Source organism: Urocitellus parryii, chromosome 6 (assembly GCF_045843805.1).
Source record: "Urocitellus parryii isolate mUroPar1 chromosome 6, mUroPar1.hap1, whole genome shotgun sequence".
Classification (NCBI taxonomy): Eukaryota; Metazoa; Chordata; class Mammalia; order Rodentia; family Sciuridae; genus Urocitellus; species Urocitellus parryii.
Window position 1 is genome coordinate 96859956 of NC_135536.1, and position 26158 is coordinate 96886113.

General features: G+C 37.7%; 1 pseudogene; it reads right to left on the reverse strand.

Moving 5' to 3' along the window:
- Positions 1–21210: 21210 nt before the first annotated feature.
- LOC113185923 (beclin-1 pseudogene) lies at positions 21211–22551 on the reverse strand (annotated as a pseudogene).
- Positions 22552–26158: the final 3607 nt, after the last annotated feature.

Consider the following 26158-nt stretch of genomic DNA (forward strand, 5'->3'; position numbering starts at 1 on the left):
TTATGATCAGATAAAATGCATGGTAGTATCTCTACTCCTTTGTAATTGCTAAGATTTGCCCTGTGACATAATATATGGTCTATTTTTGAGAAGGATCCATGCGCTGCTGAGAAGAAAGCGTATCTGCTTGATGTTGGGTGGTATATTCTGTATATGTCAATTAAGTCTAAGTTATTAATTGTATTATTGAGCTCTATGATTTCTTTATTCAACTTTTGTTTGGAAGATCTGTCCAGTGGTTAGAGAGGTGTGTTAAAATCTCCCATGATTATTGTGTTGTGGTCTATTTGACTCTTGAACTTGAGAAGAGTTTGTTTGATGAACATAGCTGCACCATTGTTTGGGGCATATATATTAATGATTGTTAAGTCTTGTTGGTGTATGGTTCCCTTGAGCAGTATGTAGTGTCCTTGTTTATTCCTTTTGATTAATTTTGGCTTGAAGTCTATTTTATTTGATACAAGTATGGACACCCCTGCTTGCTTCCGGGGTCTGTATGAGTGATATGATTTTTCCCAACCTTTCACCTTCAGTCTGTGTATGTCTTTTCCTATCAGATGAGTCTCCTGTAGGCACCATTTTGTTGGATCTTTTTTTTTTAAATCCAGTCTATTAGCCTATGTCTTTTGATTGGTGCATTTAAGCCATTAACATTTAGGGTAACTATTGAGATATGGTTTGTACTTCCAGCCATATTTGGTTATTTATGTTACTTAATATGATTTGTTTTTCCTCTTTGATTAGTTTTTCCTTTACTGTACTACCTCCTGCTGTTGGTTTTCATTGTTATTTTTCATTTCCTCTTCCTGTAATGTTTTGCCAAGGATGTTTTGAAGAGCTGGTTTTCTAGCTGCAAATTCTTTTAACTTTTGTTTATCGTGGAAGATTTTTATTTCATCTTCAATCCTGAAGCTTAATTTTGCTGGATACATGATTCTTGGTTGGAACCCTTTTTCTTTCAGCGTTTGAAATATGTTGTTCCAGGATGTTCGAGCTTTCAGAGTATGTGTTGAAAGATCAGCTGTTATCCTGATTGGTTTACCCCTAAATGTAATCTGCTTCCTCTCTCTTGTGGCTTTTAAGATTCTGAGATTGGCTTATTTTTAAAAAAATATTTTTAGTTGTAGGTGGACACAATACCTTTATTTTATTAATTTATTTTTATGTGGTGTTGAGGATTGAACCCAGTACCTCACACATGCTAGGCAAGTGCTCTACCACTGAGCCACAGCCTCAGCCTGAGATTGAGTTTTTAATGTTCTATATATAAATGAAATTATGTGGTATTTGTCTTTCTCTATCTGGCTTATTTCACTTAGCATAATGTTCCCTAAGGTCATCCATATGGTCACAAATGACAGAATCTCCTCCTTTGTAAAGGCTGAATAGTATTCCATTGTGTGTATACACTGTATTTAAAAATCTCTTCTCCTGTTATGGACACTTTAGTTGTTTTCATATCTTGGTTATTGTGTATAATGCTTCAATAAATATGGAAGTATAGATATCTTTCTGACATATTGACTTTATTTCCTTTGGATATATGCCCAGAAATGGGATTGCTGGATCTCCCCAGTTTTCGTTAAATGATTGTGTAGTTGGAATTGGGTACAAGGATCCCTATCTATCTTTGAACCCAACTTCTAGGAAACAATGTGCTTATTGCTCTTTTAGTGACTATAATCAACGTTACCATCTCAGTCTTGGTAATTATCTTGCCCTCAGATGAAATAGCTGCTCAGAGTTTCCTGGTAGTATTTTTTCCTCAGAGACTATCTGGCTTTTGTTAAATGCTTTTCCCCTCTGACACCTTTTATAAAGCATTTCTCCTTGAGTGGAATGAATTACTTATAAATGCCTCCTGGTTCACAGATGTGACTCGGAGCAGAAAGGTGAGCTGTTGGCTGTGGTTTCATCACTGTACCTCCTATTTACCTTGTCACATATATTTATTGCTATTTTTGACAGAGTGCCTCCTCTTTGGAATTCCATCAATCAGTGAAACATCCTAGACACTTCCTACATAAGAGGTGGATTAAAATGTTAACTTGAATCACAGAGAGGTCTTATAATAAATGGTAGTATTAGGAGAAAGGATTTCACATATCTCACAAGTGAGGGGATAGCCCATAACCCAAGTTAATAGACCAGAATTCAGGTTTTGGTCTTTCTTCTCTCAGAAAGAAAATCTTTATAAACTCTTAACAAGGGAAATTCTTCGATGCAAAGCCATGAAAGCTTTTAATAATGTCTCATAAACTGTTTTTTGTTTCATTTTTAAATTTTTTTATTAGTTGCTCAAAACATTACAATGATCTTGACATATCATACGTTTGATTCAAATGGGGTATGAATTCTTATTTTTCCACGTGTACAGATTGCAGTATCACATTGGTTTTACAGCCACGTTTATACATACAGCCATACTAGTGTCTATTGTATTCTTCATTTTGTTTTGTTTTGTGGTGGTGGGAATCACACTGAGGGCTTCATGCCAGCTAGACAAGCACTCTACCACTGAGCTACATCCCCAGCCCATTTTTTTAAAGTTGGCATTCATTGCTTTGTTAAATACATTGTATACATTGTCTAATTTAATTCATTTGAACGAATTTTATGACTTTTTCTCCTATTTTTCAGATGAGAAAATTTAGAGGAAGAACTATGCATATGAAATCTCCCAGCAAAATTTGGGGCAGGAATTTAAACAGTCATTTGGATTACTATTTGTATCATGGTACATACTTAGTGAATATTTACTAAATTAAGAAATTTATTAATAATTTTAAGAAGCTTATGTTGTGGTTTTGAATATTTTTGAGTTCAACTAAATTACCTTTGAAGTATCTAAAAGCATAAATAAGTCTAGGATCTACTTTCAAACAAAATCAGTTTGTATTATTTTTTTCACACTCCTTCCTTACCCATAATTTGGATTTTAACTTGCTTAAAATTCTACAGAAGTATTTGGATGTGGTGGCACATTGCCTGTAATCCCAGTAATACCCAAGGCTGAGACCAGAGGATCTCAAGATTGAGATCAGCCTCAGGAACTCAGTGAGAACCTATCACAAAATTTAAAAAAGGTCAGTGGTGTTTCACAAAAAATAAATATACACATAAATAAGTAAATTACTTAAAGGGCTGGGGTGTAGCTCAGTGGTATTCAATCCCCAGCACCACACACACATACACACACACACACACACACACACACACTCACACACACACACACACACACTCACACACACACACACACACACACACACACACACAAATCCAAGAGCTATTCATTGATAATGAGGAAAAAGAAACTTGATTTGCAGATTCAACATTAAATTGTTTTTTTTGGGGGGGGGAGGTCATAAAGATTATTAGCAGGGCACAATTGTGTGTGCCTATAATCCCAGCAATGTAGGAGGCTGAGGCAGGAAGATTGAAAGTTCAAGATTAGCTTCAGCAATTTAGTGAGGCTCTAAACAACTTAGCAAAATCCTGTCTCAAAATAATAATAAAAAGGGCTGGGGATGTGGTTTAGGGGTTAAACACACATGGATTCAATCCTCTGTATTCCTCCCAACAAAAAAAAAAGATTATTAAACACACCCACACCACACACACACACACACACACACACACACACAAATCCAAGAGCTATTCATTGATAATGAGGAAAAAGAAACTTGATTTGCAGATTCAACATTAAATTGTTTTTTTTTTGGGGGGGGGAGGTCATAAAGATTATTAGCAGGGCACAATTGTGTGTGCCTATAATCCCAGCAATGTAGGAGGCTGAGGCAGGAAGATTGAAAGTTCAAGATTAGCTTCAGCAATTTAGTGAGGCTCTAAACAACTTAGCAAAATCCTGTCTCAAAATAATAATAAAAAGGGCTGGGGATGTGGTTTAGGGGTTAAACACACATGGATTCAATCCTCTGTATTCCTCCCCCCAAAAAAAAAAAGATTATTAAACACACCCACACCCCCCCCCCCACACACACACACACGCGCACACACACACACATTTTAAAGTTGTGCAACTTTCTGAGACAATTTAAAGCTACCAAGTGAGTCCTTGATAATAACTTGGATTTTTTTCCCTTTAGGAAACATTGCTATACTAGATATGAAAAAAATATAACCTGATACCTACATTAAATAATCTTATAGATATTTTATGTAGGTACATGTATATTGTTTTGTATGAATGAATTGTTATGGAAAAAGAGATAACCTATTGTAAACTAGAGTTATATTGTTCTTGATGTTGAGGCATAAACATAGTGCTGTTGTTTGTATCAATCAGTGTGCACTGGTTGATTGAAGATGTTGCTGAGAAAGGAAAATCTTAGTCTGTTTCTAAACTTCTCAGACATAGTAGATTGACTCACATATTACCCCAATCCCCCTCTGGATCCAGATAAATTGACATATTTTTTCTTGAGTGAGCACCACAGTCTTATCTATTGGTATGTGGAGAATACTTTGGGCTTTTAAAACCAAAGTTGCATAATTATAGGAGTCTCCAAATTAACAGTCTATACCCAAAGCAAGTAAATACAGTCAGGTACTTTTTGATGGACAAGGATAGTTTTAGATTTCTCAGGAGCCATTTGTTAAGTTCATTTTCACATGAACTTTCTGGCTATATTCTACTATGGTTCTATGAACTAATTGCCTGCTCAATTGAATCAGAATCAGAATTTTTGGCTAACAGTGTAGTTTAAATAATAGCTCCTATTAGCAGTTACAGAATATTTTGATGATAAAACAGGGCTCTTCCCTTCCCCAACAGATCCATAATAATACCAGTTCTTAAAAATGACTTAATATCTGTAACTAATATTTTGTCAACTGTCTGATTTGGCAGGAATGTTATATTTACAACAGCATGTGACCTCCCCCCCTGAGTTATTTGCTGAAAATGTAAAGTATATAATTATATTTTCTCATTAACAAGCCTTGCCATTATTAGCCATCCCCTCCTTTTTTTTTTTTTTTTTTTTTTTTGTTTATCATTAACCTACAACTGGCATTCTGTGTCAGGTGTACATGCCAGAGATCTTGATGATAGGGCCACGTGATATCACCAGCCTAGTTCAGGCATTAGTGTATGACCTGGTCAATAAGTGCAGCCGGTCATTTCCAGCCTCTTGGATCAGCTGAGATGGGAATATAGGTTTAAATAAAACTGTATTTAGGGAGGTGACCCACTATCACGAGATATAGACTTAAAGCCATGAGTTTAAAATTCAACAACAAAAGGGTGGAGCTCAGGAAGTAGGGAGGTATGAGAGAAGTATTTTACAACTTATGAGGATAAAACAGTAGAATATATTCTTTCAGTTTACTTTTTCTTGAAGTATAATGTACAGACAAGAAAGTGCGCCTGTGTAAGTGTACATTTTGATGAATTTTCAAAAATGAGCACATCTGAGTGACCAGCACCTGCTCAAGAAATAGCATTCTGAGTCTGGAGTTAGCTCAGTGGGAGAGCATGTGTTTAGCGTGTTTGAGGGACTGGGTTCGATCTCCAGTACCAAAAAACCAAACCAAGCCAAAATAACAAAAAACCACATAACTAGTTCCTCAGAAGTCTTTCTTGTATTCACGGCAAGCTAGTATTTGCTCCCAAGAAGTCCTGTTTTCTGACTTCTATCGACATGTATTACTTTTGTCTCTTCTTAAACTTCAGGTTAATAGAATTGTACAGTTTTTACTCTCTTCATCTTGCTTCTCACTCGATATTATATGTTTGTGAAATTCATTCATATTGGCCATTTTCATTGCCATATAGTATTACATTTTATGAATATCCTATAATTTATTGTCCATTGTTTGCTTATGAGCATTTGGATGATTATTATTTCGGTTAATATGAAAAGGAAAAGTACATATTTTAAGTAGTGAAAAACTTGATGGTATGAGGCCATCATAAACTTATAAAAACTTGTTTTTCTTATATCTCTGGAAACCTGCAGGCAGGACCTGTGTTTTACTTGCTGTTTATTTTATCCTTGCTGCATGGTGCAGAGCAGACACAGGTTTGGTTTAACACATATTTTTATAAGATATTAAGTAGTTAATCCAGTGATAGACACTCATCACTTTAAGAACTATTAAATTTTCTGAGAAACAGAACTTGGTCATTATTATTTCTCCTCAGTTTTGTTTCTTGTGTTAATTTACTTTTGAGATGGGGTTTTGCTGTTCCCAGACTGGCCTTGGACTCCTGGATCCAAGGGACCTTCCTGCCTCAGCCTCCCAAGTAGCAGTATGTGCCACTAAATCAGGCTTCCTCAGGCTTAATGAATACAGAAATTGGATGAAAACATTTTTAAAAGGAAAATATATTCCTTGTTTTGTTTTTGTTCTTAAGGAACAGGGCCTAGTGGTGGCACATCCCTGTAATCCCAGTGACTTGAAGGCTGAGGCAGGAGCATCACAAGTTCAAAGCCACCCTCAGCAATTTATCAAGGCACTTAGCAACTCAGTGAGACCCTTTCTCTAAATAAAATATAAAAAAGGGTTGGGGATGTGACTCAGTGGTTGTGCACCCCTGGATTCAATCCCCAGTACAGAGAGAGAGAGAGAGAGAGAGAGAGAGAGAGTCTAACCAAGTTGCCCAGGCTGGCTGTAAACTCCTGGGTCCAAGAGATGCTCCTGCCTTAGCCTCACAAGTAGCTAGAATTAGAGGTTTGAGCCGTTGCAGAAAATATGCTTTTTTTTTAAACCATCATTCTTGAAAAGCAGCCTTATGTAGTTGGATTAGATAACTGGGACTATTTTAAAGCCAGATTAAAAACAGATCTGCATCAGGGATGGGGGTGTAGCTCAGTGTTAGAGCATTTGCCTTGCATGCAGGAGGCTCGGGGTTCAATTCTCAATGTCAAGCCCACATATAAAGTAAAACTAAAACACAAGTACACAGGCAATGCAGAGGAATGGTTGTTGGTGGTAGTAGTGGGTGCTTACTGGAGAAAGAAACATCTGAATTGAGACCTAAAGAAGGAGTGGGAATTATCTAGGTTAAGAAATGGGTAGTAGAAAACAGAAATTCCAGGGAGAGAGAATAGAATGTTCAAAGGGTAGAAGACAGGGAAGAGTTATCTGGATTCTACTACAGAAATTCAGTTTCATTGGAACATTCAATGAGATCAGGGGAAATGACAAGAGCAAGAGAAAACAGATCTATCTGTAGCAGGGCTGGGATGTAGCTGTGTTAGAGCACTGGCCTTGTATGCAGGAGGCCCTGGGTTCAATCCTGGGTTTGGAGGGACCTAACCCAGTTGGTGAATGGGAAAAGACTGGTTCGAGTTGACTGCAAGAATCTTTTAGGGTATTAGCTATAAATATAAACTTTCAGTCCCTATTAAAGATCCTCTTAATCGGAGTCCTCAAGGAACCCCTCCAGTTACTAACCCATATTACCCCCTTAGCTGTTATCCAGCTAGGTTTTGACAGCAAAGAATGGATGCAGCTCAATGACGGAGCACTTATAAGTGCAAGATCTGAAATTAAACTCCTAGCACACAAAAAAAAATAAAAAATAAAAAAGATATCAGAGCATATACAAACCACATAAAGGACTTTCTGAAACAATTCTCCTTCCCTTTAAGGATCAATGTTCCAAAATGCGATTGTTACTGATGGGATTTTTTTATTCTTGGAAATTGATATGGTTAAAAAAAAAGGTGAAGAAATATACTCAAAGGTGGAGCACTTGGCTCATCTGCAGGTAACTAGAGGATAGGGGACCTTTTGACTACATTTCCTCCTTAGTTACTGATTGACTTAGTCTGTAATGCTATTGGACTGATACCAGAACAGAGCTGAGACCATCTAAATTTTTATCCTTATAGAATACTCTCCTTTATCCCCAATCTCCTTTTTTTTTTTCTCCTGAACAAAACCCAATTAAGTCACTAGAAATTTAGGGCCCTCAAGACAAAACAAAACAAAACAAAACCTGAAAGAGCTATCTATGAGTCACAAAATGAACAGATGTCCCTTTTGCCCCCTGTACCGGCCATTTGACCTGTTTTTTTTTTCCATTATGCCAAGGAGAAACAGGGAAATTTAGAACTTTCCTCATGTATGCCAAAAATATGAGCAGATGACCTGCTTAAATGAGTAATTCTTTAGGAAATCATTCTTTTAATCAATATTTATGCTGTTCCTCTTAGAAGTGCTTTAGCTAGGGGTGTGCAGGAGCTATCTTGAACTACTGACTGTGCACATAGCTGCCTAACTCTATGTTCAATCACTTCTTGTTGGTAGCTTGAAATTGACCGTAGTAGGAATATTTACACCATAAAGTTAGGCAAATGCTACAAATCAGAGTGTTGCCCCACCCCACAAAAAGCTGGCTGTTAAATATTTATGCATATACTGCTGACTACAGAAGTAAACCAAATGAAAATCCTTGCCCCATTCTAGAGGGAGAAATAGACAAAATAAGTAAATGACTTTTCTTAGAAGAATATTAGAAAGGGATAAAAACTAGAGAGAAAGATAAAGTTGGGGAAAGAGTTAAGGAGTACAGGTGGTGGGGGCATTATGATTCTAAATACAGTTGTCAGGAAAGATCTCACTGAGACATAATATTTGAGCACTAATTTGAAGAAAGTGAGGGAGCAAGCCATGCAAATAGCTAGAAGAAGAGGTCTAGGCAAAAACAAAACAAAACAATAACAACAACAACAACAACAACAACAACAAAACCCCCAGCAAATGTAAAGGCTCTGAGGCAGAAATACTGCAATGAACTAGAAATGGAGCTAAGTGAGGGTATAGTGGTAGGAGCAGAGATCCCATAAGTAATGGTTGAAGATGGGGAGGGTTAGGACACCAGATCATGAAGGATCTAGAAGGCCAATGTGAACATTTGAGAGAACTTAGTTTTTTATAAAGTTATCAAATATGTTAGATTCCTTGCTGGATTCAAAGGTGACTTCTGAATTGCTTACTTTTTTAGGGGGCGCAGTACTGAGGATTAAACTCAGGGGCACTCGACCCCTGAGCCACATCCCTAGCCCTGTTTTATATTTTATTTAGAGACAGAATCTCACTGAGTTGCTTAATGCTTAGCTGTTGCTGAGGCTGGCTTTGAACTCTCAATCTTCTTGCCTCAGCTTCCTAAACCACTGGGATTACAGTCTTGTGCCAATGTGCCTGGCTTGAATTGTTTTCTTTATATTGGTTTAACATTTAGACTTGAGTTGTTCAATCAGGTAGCCATTAGTCAGTTGTGACTATTTGAATTTAAATTAATTAAGCAAAATAAAATCAAGAATTCAGTTTCTCTGTTGCTTGTAATCAGTAGCCACACTTGGCTAATAGCTACCATGTTGGACAGCACAAATACAGTACATTTCCATCACTGCAGAAGGTTCTATTGGACACACTACTTTAGAAAGAAAACCTTGCTGGGGTTAACACAGGCTGGGTCCTCATTCTTAATCTCTTTGTGCATGGTGCATTTGCCCTAGCAGACCTTTGGACAAGGATACCTTGGCACAGGAATCCTGGAACCATCTGATTTCTGCTCAGATTGTAAGTTTCTATTCTAGGACCTTATTTCTGAAAGTAGCTTTACATAAAACCTGTAATCTTCTCCAGAGAAGCCTCCAGTTTACTTATACATTCATAAAAAGCGAGTGGTCCCTGGCTATTACCTTGCTTATGCAACCTGTTGTTGTACAAACCAAGGATGGGGTTGATGTAAATTACCGGTCAAAAATGGACCAAATTATGGCCTAGAGACTTTAATTTATTCATTTATTTATTTAGTGGTTGTTTTTTGAAACTATGGATTCATGTTAAATAGTGATTAAATCTGAGATATAAATTGCTCAAAGGTAAGAAATGCAAAACAATGCCTTAACCTTTTCCTTGAGATAGAATGCTTTGTAGGGTTGACTAGAGGTTGTTCATCCAATCCTTCCCCCATGTTTCCACTATGAGTTGGGTAGGGGCCATTAAAACTTGGTTATATGACCGGAGACTTTTCTCTAGCTTAGATTATTTGGGCTGAGAAAGCATGGCTGCCACCTGTGGTTGCATATGGATACTTCTCTGGGTTGAGGTGGGACTGAATGATCAAGGACATCTTTGGACCTCTCAGGCTTCCCTTATCTGATGCTCTTTTCCCTTATCTCTTAGTCAAAAATGGCTCAGAGTTCTATAGAATGGGCATAAACTCCCTCTAAACTTTCCCTCTGGCAAGAAACTCAGAAGAATTTGTTTATTTTAAAATATAAATGATAAGGTTTAGTGTTTACCTCTCTCATGAGCTTAATTTTGTGGAAACTGACTCAGTCTCCTTGTTGGTTAAGGTCAAAAGAATAAAGCTCTAATTTTGTCAGCTAAACTTCTTTCTATTGTTGTTGAAATAACACCTTGTTTACAGTTAGGGGAACCATACACAGTTTGCCTGGGACAGTCATGGTTTATACCTATTGCCCTTGCATATATATTAATAGTGCTTTCTTTCACTCTCAAAATACATGGATGATAAATTAAATAGTTTGCTGTATTTTATAGCCCTTTCTGCTTGTAATCTAGATAATATATGCTAGGCAGAAACTTCTTTTAAAAAATCACTTCCAGGAGTTGGTGTCCTCTAAGAGTCTCTATGCCTTTCTATCCTTTTTAAAGTTTCATTCTCAAATTGGAAAGCACCAGGATACAAATGATAAGGCCTAGAATATTGTTTCCCCCAGAAATTGGTTAAATAATACAATAAATCTTGGTCCTTGAATGAAATCCTAAAGGAGTGCATCTTTCCTAGGCTATCCTTATCAATTTAGTAACCCTATTTTCAAAGACTTCCCATTTTTGTTTTTCAGGAAAACATGCTTCCTTCCGTCAATTATTTCTTTATATGGCATTTCAGTTGGATTGATTCCATTTTCCACTTCTGGAACTGCAGTGACATTGTTCACAGAATTTTGTCCGTGTGTATCCAATTAGAATTTGTTCCAATGTTGCCTTTGGGCCTTATATCTTATGAGAGATAAGGGCCTAGAGTATCTTTCCTCTGTAAAGTTCATTCCAAGCTAATATAGCTTAGAGGCAAACTGGAACACAGTCACTCACAGTGTGCTACACCTGGATGCATATAAATGGCATTTTAAGAGGAAGAAAGCATAAAGCCACAGAGTCATAATGTTCCTTTAGAGCTGGACTATAGCTATAAATAGCACATAATTAAGACACATTTTTAGATTCTCTAAGTTCCCTATTGGTGTTATGAAAGAATCTTTAAATTCATTTGGATTTTTATATCAGGAGGTATTTTAAATGTTCTCTTCATGGGTACAGATGTTTTTCTTAAATATATTGGTTATACATCTTATAACTTACCTGTATTAAAATCCAGGCCCCAAAAGATTTATCTTGATTTTTTGTTCAGGATTTTATTTAGATTATGGAATTTTGAAATTCAAACTGACCTAAGAATAATCATGATTTTGTTTCTATTGCCCTTTGATTTGAGAGGGCTTGAAATTAACCCATGTAATGTCCTTTAAAGAAAATAGTTAAATCCTAGCATCAAGGTTAACTTAAAAACAACAGTTGACCTGTGCAAACATTCTTTTCCATTTATGAATACACTCCCACCCCCACTTGAAGTGCTAGTTTACTATTCAGTGAGCTAGTTTTCCATTTATAGTGTCTTTATCTTAAATGTTATCCCTCAAATGTCAGGGGTTATTTCTAAAACACACAAAAAAGATATATTTACTTTTATTCCATAAAAACTCCATTGACCAAGAAAATTATACACAGTAGTAATAGCGTCAATATGAAAACAATTAGTGCAAATGAGAAATTTATCCATGGTTGAATAACAGCCTAACTCTTCCCAAAGAACTTAATTAGACAAAGAAAATAGTAACTGAATGTAAATAAAAATGAAAATGTATAACCTCCTATCTGAAGGAAAGGAAGTTTGTATTCTAACTAACAGAAAGATAAAATCCAACTTTAATATCTAAAATCTTCCAAACTTATAGTTGTAGGTAGAAAGAGACATGATGTTTGCAGACTAGGATTTCTGGGGTGTATGGGGGCAGCTTTGATAGGTGTCTGGGCCCAAGCTCTTACTCAGCTTTATAGGCTCTTAGATTCAATTTTTTTTCAGGAGATCTATCAAATCACAAGAAAACTAAGGAACAAACAGGAATTTTCATGTACTCATTGTTTAACTTAAAATTTGTATGGGTACATATGTATATATAGATAAGCATATCTATATATGTGCATGCCTACATGTGTTAACGTATAGCAATACATTTGGGTTTTAGGTGCAGAGGGTTGAGTTAATGATATTCTTTAATTACTGACATGTTATTGTTGTTGGTTCCAACAGGATCCCTCAGTTCTGTTTATCTGCCTACCCACGCATCCATCCATTCCCTTTTTTGTTGTTGTTATTATTATTGGTTTTTGGTTTTGGTAGTAGGGATTGAACCCAAAGGTGCTTTACCACTAAGTTATGTCCCCAGACCTTTTTTCCCTAAGTTGCTTAGGGCCTCACTAAGTTGCTGAGCCTGGCCTCAAACTTGCAATCCTCATGCGTCAGTCTCACAAATTGCTGGGATTACAGGTGTGTGCTACCACACCCAGAATTCTCTTTTATCATCATATTCCACTCCCATTCTAGTACTCCTATAGACAATTTAACATATTTAATGCATGTATTTTAATTTGAATGTTATGAAAATTGTTTTATTTTATGTGCTTGTATGTTTACGTATATGAGCAGTATTGCATTACATATCTTTTGTCACTAAGTACTATGTTATAAAGAGCTATTCATGTTTTTATGGTGTAATTTAATTCACTTCATTCAGCCTATTTATTCTCTCAGTAATGGTCATCCAAGTTGCTTTCAACTCCCCAGAACCATAAACAGTGCTTCAGTGAATATCCTCTTGTATATTCCCTGAGAGTCAGTCTAATCCATGTAAACTGATATTACATTTTTTTGGTACTATTGTTTTTAGTATTTATTTTTTAGTTATAGGTGGACACAATATCTTTATTTTATTTTTATGTGGTGCTGAGGATTGAACCCTGTGCCTCATGCATGGTAGGCGAGCACTCAACTTCTGAGCCACAACTCTGACACCCTAAAAATTTATTGTTTTTTAGTTGTAGTTGGACACAATATCTTTATTTTATTTTTATGTGGAGCTGAGGATCGAACACAGGGCCTCACACATGCTAGACAAGCACTCTACCTCTGAGTCACAATGCCAGCCCAGCATTTTTGAAATATTATTTAAAATGTGCTCTTTGCTTCTAAATTACACACACACACACACATTTGATGTGCAGTTTCACTATGTTGCCCAGGCTGATCTTGAGCTCCTGGACTCAAGTGATCCTCCTACCTCAGCTTCTCGAGTGCTGGGACTACCATCACTGTCTCTGGCTGGTCTGTATTTTTATCTGTTAACTTTATATTTACATAAGTAGCTTTACAATTTACATTTAGGTTTTTAAGTGATCTAGATTCCATATGTGATGTTGTATATGGATTATGTTTTATTTTTTTCCATTCAACAAACCAGTTTTCCCAACATCTCCTAAACAATCTGTTCCTTTCACAATGATTTGCAATTCTACTTTTATAGTATATTAAATTTCAGTTTGGTCATAGATATGTCTCTGAGTTCACTTTGCCCAGATGTTTCTTTCCAATAGGAACTACTTACTCTTAGAGAAACAAAATCTTCTCTGGTAGACTAAACAGAGAATGCATCCTCCATTTCTGGTATCTAATTACCTGGCAAGTCAAATGAAGATGCAGAGATTTCCCCAGTAAGCCTGAAGTCAAGATAAGTCTTTTAAAGGGATAATTTTATGGATATAGATAAACCAGATGAATAATCTCTGTTGCATACAAGAACAGCTATCTGCTGAAGCAGAATCTTTGTGACTAGACAATGTTTATTTGGCTTTTCACCTTTAGGCACCAAACAGATCCATTCCCTTCTTTATAGTTCATTCATTCTTCATCTTGTGACCATGAGGAAATAGCTGAGAATGAAAAAGTAAGCTTGCTTATGATGAAACATCAAAAAGATGAAAAGAATCTGTGTCCTAAAGGAAATTGTATAGCTGCTGAATCGACCTGGAACCACTTACCTTCAAACCTCTCATTAGGTAGGCAATAAGTATTCTGGCATAGTGCAAGTCAACAGAGTATGTTTAGAACAATCATACTCTAAATTTGCCTTCTGAGATTATTCCAAGTCACATCAGCTGTTGGTTGATTCAGCCTAAGGGAGGTGATGCAACTTTGGACTCAGATTGATTAGAATCCTGGCTATGCTATTTCTTAGAACTGGCAGACAGCATATAATGCTCATCTGTGAGCTTTTTTACCTTCTACTTCTCCCACCCCTAATTATATCCAACCTCACGTCTTCCTTGATTGTGTTTTTTTTTCCAAGCTGGCAATGTGTCCAATCTCAGGGAATAAATCATGTTTGTAGCCACATATAATATGTCATGCTTGGAGCAGAGGTGGCCATCTTGTGACCATGAGGAAATAGCCGAGGATGAAAAAGTAAGCTTGCTTATGATGACACATCAAAAAGATGAAAAGAATCTGTGTCCTAAAGGAAATTGTACAGCTGCTGAATCAACCTGGAACCATTTACCTTCAAACCTCTCATTAGTAGGCAATAAGTATTCTTGTGGCTTAAGCAGTTGCTACTCAAAGTATGGTCTGCAGTCTACCATGGGCATCATTTGGTTGCTTATAATGCAGAACTTCTTCCCTCTTTTTCCATAATAAATTAGAGTCTGAGGTTTAACACAATTCCCAAGTGATTATTTTTTTAAAATTCTTTTCTTTTTTAAAATATTTTTTACTTGTAGTTGGACATAATACCTTTATTTTATTTACTTATTTTTATATGGTGCTGAGGATCAAACCTAACACCAGGCACGTTAGGCAAGTGCTCTACCGCTGAGCCCCAGCCCCAGCCCCAGCCCCCCAAGTGATTCTTATACACATTAAATTTTGAGAAGCTCTAGTATAAGCTATTACTCATAAGTTTTTATTTCTTGTAATTGAATCCATCCTAATTGATGCTGAGACATTGGTCAAGGCACCCAATAGTATATAAGCCTCAGTTTCCTTACCAGTAAAACAGGGATGAAAATAATAATATCCACCTTGTAAAAATGCTACCATGATTAAGTAAGTACATAAAATCTACAGTGCAGTGCCTGGCACATGTTAAACACCCATGTTAACTGTCTTTACTGGACTCTTAGTGTGGGTGGTAATACTTGTGTGTAGATGCAATGCTCTGCCCTTCCAGGATGGCAACTGGGTGTTTCCAGGACATCTGAGAGGTGAGGTTTTTATTGTCATTATTGCTTCCAGAAGTGTAGGACAGACTGCTCATAGCACCTGTTTTCCCAAGAATTGACAACTGACAACATGTACCTACAAGCAGCAAGTTTGGTTTTTATTTTCTGTCCTTAAATTGAATAATAGAAGTCATTGTTTAGAAATTACTAGGTCTATTTAGCTGAACAGTAAAAGTACAGGTCAGCTAATGAAAGCAAGGCACATTAGGAAGGACTGTAGAACAAGAGTGAGATTAAAGAAGGAAGAAATTTTAAAGTTTGCTTACATGGTGACTTTATAGTGGAGCAACTGGCTGGAACCTTTGTAAACCTGCATATTGAGTCATCAAAACTTTAAGATATGGGTAGGTTTGATTTAGCACAATAAAATAATGTGTGCATGATAAACATATACTAAATATAGTACTATATATCCATATTGCATAAAAATATAAGGCCCTAAAGCCATTAACTTATTTGTACTCTATAATTAAAACATACTTAAAACAAGAAAAGCATCCATTATAATACTAAATGCCAATGGGGTGGTGGGGGGGAAAGGGAGCCCAGATGCCCTCTCAACTGTGCCATGTCAGAACCCCTCTGTAAGGTACCACTCAGGCTGGAGAGAAAGGTCAGGAGGACATCTGGCTTAAGGCTCACCCATTCCAGGTAGTCATGGGCCCAAATGCATGTAAGGGTTCTGGCAGCTCAGCAGGACAGAGGGGCCTTAATGAAGAGAAATGGACATAGTTGAAGCACATGGTTGATCTGCTAACTAGGGCCAAGGGTACAGCATGAGTGTGGGAGGCAAATTATGAAAACTCATGACTTCAAACAGAAAACTGGTTCCAGGATGCTAACCATGGTTAATTAATATGAAATGAGCATCTGTAGTAGGAGTTTTAGCTCTAGAACAGGACCCACAAGAGCAAAGCAAGTTCTCATTCTTAGGAACTCCTGGTATAATTAGGTATAATTAAACTAAAAAGCCCCAAATCAGGTCTAAGCTGTGTAAGCAGAAATGAAACTCAGGCTCAGGAAGCAGTGCCTGTTACCAGGCCAGGCCACCTCATGGGCATAAGAAATTGCTACTCCTTGGTCCTCCCATGGAAAGCAGTAGCCAAGTCCACGGTAGATCTGTATCAAGAAGGAAGTGTGGGCACCTAGGAGTCCAGTGGTCAGCATGCACACGCAAGGACCTGCTCCTTCAAAACCCTGATGGACTGAGGATGACGACTGGGGTATCCCAAGCTGTTTCAGTGCTTTTTATTCCACCCCTAAATTGGTCAGGGGTGAACAGAAGGCTCTAAATAGAATTAACAATCCAAAATCTCAATGGTTAAATACAATAATTCTTTTTTCTTTCTTTCTTTTCATGTACTGGGGATTGAACCCAGAGGTGCTTTATCATTGAACTACATTCCCAACCCTTTTTTATTTTTATTTTTACACAGAGTCTCAAAAATTGTCCAGGTCGGCCTTGAACTTGAGATCCTCCTGCTCAAACTACTGAGTAGCTGGGATTGCAGGTATGCACCACAGCAATGGCTCACAATAATTATTTCTTGTTCATGTCACAGTCCGGTATGATTTGATTGGGGGTGAAGCAGGTGAAGGTTAACTCCTCAGTCATTCAGGGACTCAAGAGCTAAGTATCTTTCATCTGGTAGCTCTAGTTGTCTTTTGGGGCTTGGAATTCTCTACTTGTTCCTTAGCATCTCATCCAAGGAGTAACAAATGAGGGAGGATTTCAAGGACAGTGTTTTATGGACTGGGCCTGAAGATAGGTACATCAGTTCTGCTTACTTTCCATTGGTGAAAGCTAGTCACCAGACCCTTCCTGGTTGCAAGGCAACTCTTGAATGTTTTCCGGAAGTATGCTAAGGAAGAGAACACAAATGTAAATGAAATAGGTAGCCATTCTGCCATGAGAGAAGAACTCAGAGACAGCAGCAGAAGGAAAAAAATGGGAGTGTACAGGTATTATGTTAAAAGGGTTTCCTTTTTAAAAGTTAGTTTACTTATGGGGAAAGACAAGCTATAAGCATGTATTAGTTGGTTGATTCGTTACTGTATTCATTCAATCAATAAAAAGTCTATCGAGTACTGACTCTGCTGAGCATATCATGCTTATTAGTTATTAAATTGTGATATCATGAGATATAATAACATATATGTATACATTTGATTTTCATCCTTGTTTCTTGGCATATAGTCCTTAAAACTCTTGAAGTCTCAGAAGTTGTATCTTTTATATGCTAATAACATGACTGTTGGCAGGGAGTTCCTAAATAGCATTGGGATGGGACAGGTCATCAGAAAGACCAAGACATGACTATAAGGACTAGTTAGGACTTTCAGCCCTACCTCCCAAACTCCCAGGAGGGGAGTGGGGCTGAGGATTGAGTTAATCTCCCATGGCCAAGGATTTAATCAATCAAGCCTATGTAATGAAGCCTCCATTAAAAAAAAAAAAAAGAACTGGGTTCAGAGAGCTTCTGGAGAGCTGAACAGTAGAGTGGTGGTTCCCAGAGGGTGAGGCTCTCCGAGGAGGCATGGAACCTCTGTGCTCCTTTCCACATACTTTGCTCTATGCCCCTCTTCCATCTGGCTGTTTAACTACATACTTTGTGATCAATGGGGAAATGTAGTTTCTGAGTTCTGTGAACCTGAGGAGGGATTCATGAGAATACCTGGTTTATAGCTAGTGGGTTAGAAGTCTAGGTGACAACCTATTTCTTGTGACTGGCATGTGAAGTGGAGGCAATGTTATGAACTTAAGCCCTCATCCTGTGGGATCTCCAGATAGATAGCGTCCAAATCAAATTGAATTAGAGGACATCCAGTTGGTATCTGTTCTGGATGTGTTCAGTTGGTGTACAGGGAAAAACCTATACACATCTGATTTTGGATGTTTTGTGTTAAGTGGTTTCTGTAGTAAAAACACTTTGTTTTTCTTATCTTTAATACAAATATTTATGGAGTACCTACTATTGCAAACAGTGTTCTAGGTGCTGAGACTAGATTGTGAATAAAATAAGACAATGCCATTTTCACTGACTTCTAGTTATTCAGAAGTTAATGAGGGACATAGACATGGATACAAATAAATATAGTACAAGTCAGTAATGTGAAGGGCTATAGAAAACTAGAGGAAATGATTTCTCAATTCAGCTGGGGTGTAGTGGCCTGGGAATAATAATATATTTAGTATTATTGAGCTTTTTCTATGTGCCAAGCAATTTACATCTGTGCTAAGAAATTTGCATATACTATGTTATTTAATCTCTCAATCTTACTTAAAGTTGTAGTCCTCACTCTACATTTGAGGAAATGAAGCAAAAAGGTTAAATAACTTCCCCAAATTCACTCAATTTGTAAGTGAAAGAACTCATGTTTGAGCATTATGTTTAGGGGACTGCTATAAATTAGGACAGATTAAATTAAGGTATAATGACCAACAACTCTCAAACCTCAGTGACTTAGTACAACAAAAATTCATTCCTCACTTGCATACATTGTTCCAGTAAGGCAGGCAGTGGTCTTGCTCCACACCGCTGCTCAGGGACCCACAGGGCCACTTAAGTTAGAGTGGCAAAATAAGGAAGTCTAGAGAATCAGGCTTTTTATTTGTCTAAACCTGAAACTGACACACATCGACTCCTTTCATAGCTCATTGATGAGAGCTAGTCACGTGGTCCTAACTAACTACAACAGGCTGGGCAGTTTATGAGAGAAAATGGAGTATTATGTGTTACCGTCTGCTATACCTTGCATTTACTTTATTTTTTTAAATAATAAAGATAGCCAGAAATGATGGCACATGCCTTTAATGCCAGTAACTTAGGAGGCTGAGAGCAGAAGAATGGCAAATTTGAGGTCAGTCTCAGCAACTTCATTAGATGCTCAACAATTCAGTGAGCCCCTGTCTCAAAATATAAAATAAAGGAAATTAGGGATGTAGCTCAGTGGTAGAGTGCACCTGGGTTCAATCTTCAGTACCAAAAAGAAATAATAATAACAACAACAACAGCAATAATAAATGTAGAGTGCATCAAAGAGAAAAATTCTGATTTTGACCTAGACAAATCTGATTTTTACTTGTCTCAAGTCATTCTCATTGAAGGATTTCTGGAGGGGCTAGATCAAATTCTAAGTTAAGCCAAGGTTTTGAATCCTTCTGAGATAGCAGACAGGACCAGACTTTTAGATCAAACCTCCCTTAGGTACAGAACTGGACCAGTGGGTTCCATGGAACATAAGATCAATGTACGTTGGGTCAAACCCCTTGGCATTTGGATCAGATAAAAGTGTACTAAATAATATAACCTCAGGATGTTTTCAGTAATTTCATGAATGTTTTATCATAATATGACTTATGATATTTTAGTTTTTAAATGAAAGTAAAAATGTTTTTTTATTTCATTTGTCTATAAATCTTTTTTTTATATACCTGAGATTGAACCCAGGGGTACTCAACCACTGAGCCATAATATCCCTACCCCTTTTTATGTTTTATTTTAGACAGGGTCTGGCTAAGTTACTTATAGCCTCACCAAGTTGCTGAGTACAGCCTGTTTGCTTTTAAATCTCATTTTAACAACAATAAAGCAGCAAAATCATCCCCTGGTACTTGTCACTGGTCAGTCACTATACTTAGAAGTTGGTCATTTCATTTAATCCTAGTAAAAAAAATTCCCTTGGGTGCTATTATAGTCCCACTTTACATATAAAAAAAGTGAAATAACTGTCCAAGATGTCAAGTTGGCATTTGAAACCAGACTGATTTCAGAGTTCAAGCTTTTTCCAGGTTCAAGTAAACCTGGAAGTGCAGTAGACAGGGGGAGAAAAAAATAGATAATTTTTATCTGTTGGAATGTATTGAAATCTGGGCTATCCAATACAATTTTCAAAGAAATTATTTGTCTATTTTAGTAATTCTCCCATGCAGAAAGTTTTCTTGCTGCATACCCTTGGGGATTCCTATTTAAATCCCTGAACCACTGCAAGTGTAGTTAGGCAGAGTCTATTAACATTCTGTAACATGAAATCAGCTGTGATGGTTCTTTCTGCCTCCTGTCATCAGCTTTTCAAGTGTCAGAGAGGTGGCACAACTAGTACTTCCAGTTTATGCTGTCACCAAACAGGAAAAAAATAAAAGTACTGGGAGTACAATGTGCTAGTCAAAGGCAAAAAGATGTTAATTTCTCTCTTTTTTTAGACTATTGCAAATATTTTATTACAAATAATTAAATGTCTCCATATGTCTCAAATAGTATCAAACACCATTTCATAACTCTAACACAGAGAAAATAGGCATTCAGTACTTGAACCGAGTGAAAAGTGTTAAATTTCAAGCTTCTGATCACATCACATGGTGACCAGGCAAAGCTTAGATGTCATTTTTACACATAATACAACTGTGTGTTTCAAACATCTTATCATCTCAGTGGAGACAAAAGCTTGGATTTCATATTTTAAGTGCAGGAAGCTGAGAGAGATAAAATCCAGTGAAAACACATAGACAAGAAGAAGAAGAAGGAGAAGGAGAAGGAGAAGGAGAAGGAGAAAACTTAAATTAGTTGTTTATTCAGGGGATAAAGGGAAGAGAAGGCATGGGATTGGGAGCAAAACTGTGACAAGGGCTGGTAGCTATAGATGGCATGTTGTAGCTCTGGAAACTGTCATATGATATTTTAAAATAAACTGGCTTTTGTCTCTTTTGGTATTGTAAACATGTGCTATTTAATATTTTCCAAATTTAAAACTTTTTTTGCAAACAAAATTGAAAGCCTTTAAGACAAATATCCTTCTAAGAAAAAAAGAAAGTCATTTGTTATAAAACTGTGAGGATACCCAAGCAACACCCCACTTAAGATTTGTTAGCATGAACTTGAGAGGTTTTGTCCACTGTTCCTTGCAGTTAAACTGGGTTTTGATGGAACAGGAGCTGCCACTGCCTCCTGTGTCTTCAATCTTGTCTTTTTCCACATTCGTCCTGAAAGGAAAACAAAATTGTGTTTTGCCTTTCTCTACCTCTCCTTGAATTGCTGCACACAGTTCAGGAACGCCACCATTGCATGGTCGAATTTGTTGTCCCAGAAAAACCGCAAACATCCAGAACAATATAATGGCAGCTCCTTAGATTTGTCTGTCAGAGACTCCAGATATGAATGATTTCCACAGGGAATAAGTCAATATCTCTGAAATTTCAGACCCATCTTATTGGCCAGGGCATGAAGCAGCAACACAGTCTGTCCCCAAGCAGCATTAATCTCATTCCATTGCACAGGAACACTGGGCAGATGACTCACCTGAAGTTATTAATTGTGCTAAATTATCCACTGTGCCAGACATGGAAGGTCGAATTAAAGATGTTGGTTTTCTTCAGCTTGTCCAGCTGCATCTGGGCATACCGCATCTGATTTTCTAAACTCTTCAGCTCATCATCTAGCTCTAGCTGTTGTCATTTAAGTTCACTATATTCTCTCTGATTCTGAGCTTCCTCCTGATCCAGTCTCTCAGTCTCAGCCTGGACCTTCTCCAGATTTTTTGCCACTACTTTGCAGTCTTTTTCACATCTTCCAGCTCCTGGATCAGCCTTTTCTCCTCTAATGCCAGCTCCTTAAGCTCTCTCTGTAGTTGTTCACTGTCATCCTCATTCATTTGCTCTAGGGTATCCAGACAGCATCTGTAGTTCTGACACTCATTTTCAGTGACATTGAGCTGAGTATCCAGGTGGTCTAAAAGTGTATCTGTGCATTCTTCACACAGCTGGCGATCCACATCTGTCTGGCCTGACATGAGGTCAAAAAGGTCCCCAGTGACCTTCAGTTTTTGGCTGAGATTCTCCATAGTGCTACCATCAGATGCTTCCCGGATCAAAGTGAAGCTGTTAGTACTTTCTGTAGACATCATCCTGGTTGGGGGGATGAATCTGCAAGAGACACCATCCTGGCATTTCAATAAATGGCTCCTCTCTCGAGTTAGCCTTTTCCTCCAGGTTGTTTCCTGGTTTTGCCTGGGCTGTGGCAAATAATGGAGCTGTGAGCTCTTGGATGGCAACACAGTCCAGAATCTTGAAGCTCGTGTCCAGTTTCAGAGGCTGGATGCAGCACTGGCTATGAAGCTTACCTGTGTGGTGCTGCTAGACATCTTAGACCCCTCCATCCCTGGGGATCCAGAATCTGCTCTATCACTGGGGCCCAGTAGCATCGAGTCTTGTCCAGAGCGAGGCCTCCTGAACTGCCTTCATCCAGTCTTCTTAATTTCTTTTTAATAACACATTTATTCCATTAGGCCAGATATTTACAATGGGAAGTTCAATTCAGTGGTGAATAAATTTTTTTTTAACTTGAGAGATCCAATTTTGTAATTCCAAGTGATCGAACTACACAACAAATGTATTCATTGTGACTAAGCCTTATCAAATGTAACCTTTACAACTAAATTTCCCCAAATAAAAGAATAATTTAACAAACAAAGAAAGTAAACTTTAGTGAGAAAGACTTGTTTCCAGTCTGATATTCAGATACTTTCAGAAGATTTTAATTGTTCTGTTTTCTAGTTTTTATTTGCAATGGAAATAGATTCAAAATTTTTATGTCTCTTTCCTGGTTATTTTTTACTGGAACTTAAAATTCTATAGGGATGGAAAAGGGTAGATTGTCAGGGTCCCCAGAATCACAGATTTGTGTTCAGACTGATAACACAGAGGCATTGATGACAAGGGTTCATGGGCTAGATCTTGACGTCCCAACATTGATTGTGGAAACAAGAAGAAGGTAAAGCACATGCTGCCCAGTGACTCTGGTTTCTGGCCCACAACCCCAAGGAGCTGTAAGTGTTCCTCTTCTACTTGGCTGTTTCTGACTTGTATTCTTTATGACTAATAGATTGTTTCCCTGAGTTCTGTGAGCCATTCTTACAAATTATTGAATCTAAAGAGGAGGTCATGGGAGCCTCCCACTTAGAGCTAGTCTGTCAGAAGCATGGGTAACCACCTGGACTTGGGATTGTTGTTTGACGTAGGGGCAGTCTTGTGGGACTGAGACCTTAACCTGTGGAGTTTGCACTAACTCCTAGTAGTTTGTGTCAGAATTGAGTTAAAATGCAGGACACCAATTGTTGTCCACAGAGATTTGGAGAATTGCTTGGTATGGAGAAAATCCCCACTTATTGGGTGTCAGAAATGTTGAGAGTGGTATAAGTACAGAGAAAAAATGCTTTTCTCTATACATTTGGTGTTTTTCCATTTTTACACCTCCCTTCTCCCTCTTTTTACACCAGCTCTGTCTTATACAATAAGGGAATTTGCATACATATGTGCTTATAGCCCAGTTTGCACATCCAAGCTCTGTTCACTCAACCTACCACCCCTGCCCCAAAGTCACTTTTTAACTATTTTTTTCAGGTGAGGGTATGTTCACAGGGCACGCTGCCTTTGGGAAAATGGAAACTAGAAAGAGGCTGACTCAGGCTCTAGAAGTTCAGGGCCATTGGGCTGATAATTCTGGGGTCTCATCTAAGTGGAGCACATTTTAGAAAGGAGAGGTGTGGGTTTTGGGTGTATTTGTCACTTGCAGACCCTCTTCCCCATACAGAGAGGCATAGTGCAAAAGGGCCAAAGTAGACCCCCTCTAGGCATGGAATCCAAGAGGGAGCTCATTTCTCCTGTGTCTAGGTGGTATTGTCTTTGGGGGTGGATGATTCTACTACTTCTGAGCAAAAATTGAACCAGAATCCTGCACTAAAATTGGTAGCCTTGAAGTCTATGGCCAACCTGTCTTGCCCCCTCAGATGTACCATACCGTGACCCAACTACTGGGTGGAGAATATTATAGGGTACATGTTCCTGATTCTCTTGAAGCCCATAAATGCATCCCCCTGAACATGGGGACATGCTTCCCACATAGTTTTTCTCCAATGTTGGCCTATACTTCTCCCACTCCTTGGTGTCTCTTGCTACCTGGGACAATCCAGCAGTTATTACTTTCAAGACAAGATGGAATGTTGTTTTCTGGTTGTCAGGCAATTTTTTTTTTTTTTAATTCAGGTGGTATAGCCCAGGGCCCTGTTCTTGCTAAGCATGCCCTTTACTACTGAGCTACTCCTCCACACCTCAGACCAACTTTTAATTTTGGCCTATAGCATTAAAGTCATTAAACACTGCTGGAGGCAGATTTGGTTACTTTTCTTGGGTGGGAGAGGCAAAAATACCTACAGATAAAGAAAGACAAAGATTAACATCTTAAACAGTCACCCTACCAGATACACCTTAGCTCCTTCATTTCTTACAACAGTCTTATTGAGGAAATAGAATTTCAGGAAGATTAAGCAACTTCCTTAAGGCCATTAAAGAAGGAGAAGATCAAGAAGTCATTCCCAAGGCTGACTAATTTCAAGGCTTTTGCTTTTTTAACTACTCACACTACTATATTTTTTCTTTCTTTCTTTCTTTCTTTCTTTCTTTCTTTCTTTTAATTGATTTTATTTTTTAAAATACACGACAGCGGACTGCATTACAATTCTTATTACAACATATAAAGAACAATTTTTCATATCTTTGTATATAAGGTATGTTCATGCCAATTCATGTCTTTATACATGTACTTTGTTTTTTTGCATTACAATTCTTATTACACATATATACCACAATTGTTCATATCTCTGTTTGTATATAAAGTATGTTGACACCCATTTCGTGTCTTCATACATGTACTTTGGATAATGATGTCTATCACATTCCACCATCCTTGCTAATCCCCTGCCCACTCCCTTTCCGTTCCACCCCTCTTCCCTATCTAGAATTCATCTATTCCTCCCATGCTCCCCCTCCCTACCCCACTATGAGTCAGCCTCCTTATATCAGAGAAAACATTCAGCATTTGTTTTTTTGGGATTGGCTAACTTCACTTAGCATTATCTTCTCCAACACCATCCATTTACCTGCAAATGCAATGATTTTATGCTCTTTTATTGCTGAGTAAAATCCCATTGTTATATATGCCACATTTTTTTTTATCCATTCATCCACTGAAGGGCATCTAGGTTGGCTCCACAGTTTAGCTATAGTGAATTGTGCTGCTGTAAACATTGATGTGGCTGTGTCCCTGTAGTATGCTGTTTTTAAGTCCTTTGGGTATAGACCGAGGAGAGGGATAGCTGGGTCAAATGGTGGTTCCATTCCCAGATTTCCAAGGAATCTCCATACTGTTTTCCATATCTATCACACCCAAGAACTTTGAAGAACACAAATTTGTGAGACTGCAGGCAGAAGTGTGTTATCTTGTGTAGCTGTGCCATTTGTTATGTTTTTTGAGATTCCAGAGTATTACAAAGGATGTAACAAGAATTGAGGCCTGTTAAAAGATGCATTTCTATTATGGGTTGAGTGATGATGTATCAATCAGTACATACAATTCATTTTATCAAGTCATATGCCAGACAGCATCAGGGGATTCATCAATTTGTTTTGCATTGCCTTTTTAGTTCTAAAATACCACTGAGGTTCTCATCAAAAAAAGCAGTTATTGGGGCTGGGGTCGTAGCTCAGTGGTAGAGCGCTTGCCTAGCACGTGTGAGTCACTAGGTTTAATCCTCAGCACCACATATACATAAATAAATTAAATAAAGGTATTGTGTCCATCTACAACTAAAAAAAGAAAAATTAAAAAAAAGCAGATGTTCTTTAAAATGTCACCTATAAATAAATTAGAATTGATTGTGAAATATTTGTTCAGTTCTTATGGTTTGTTCATTTCCTTATTCCTATCAT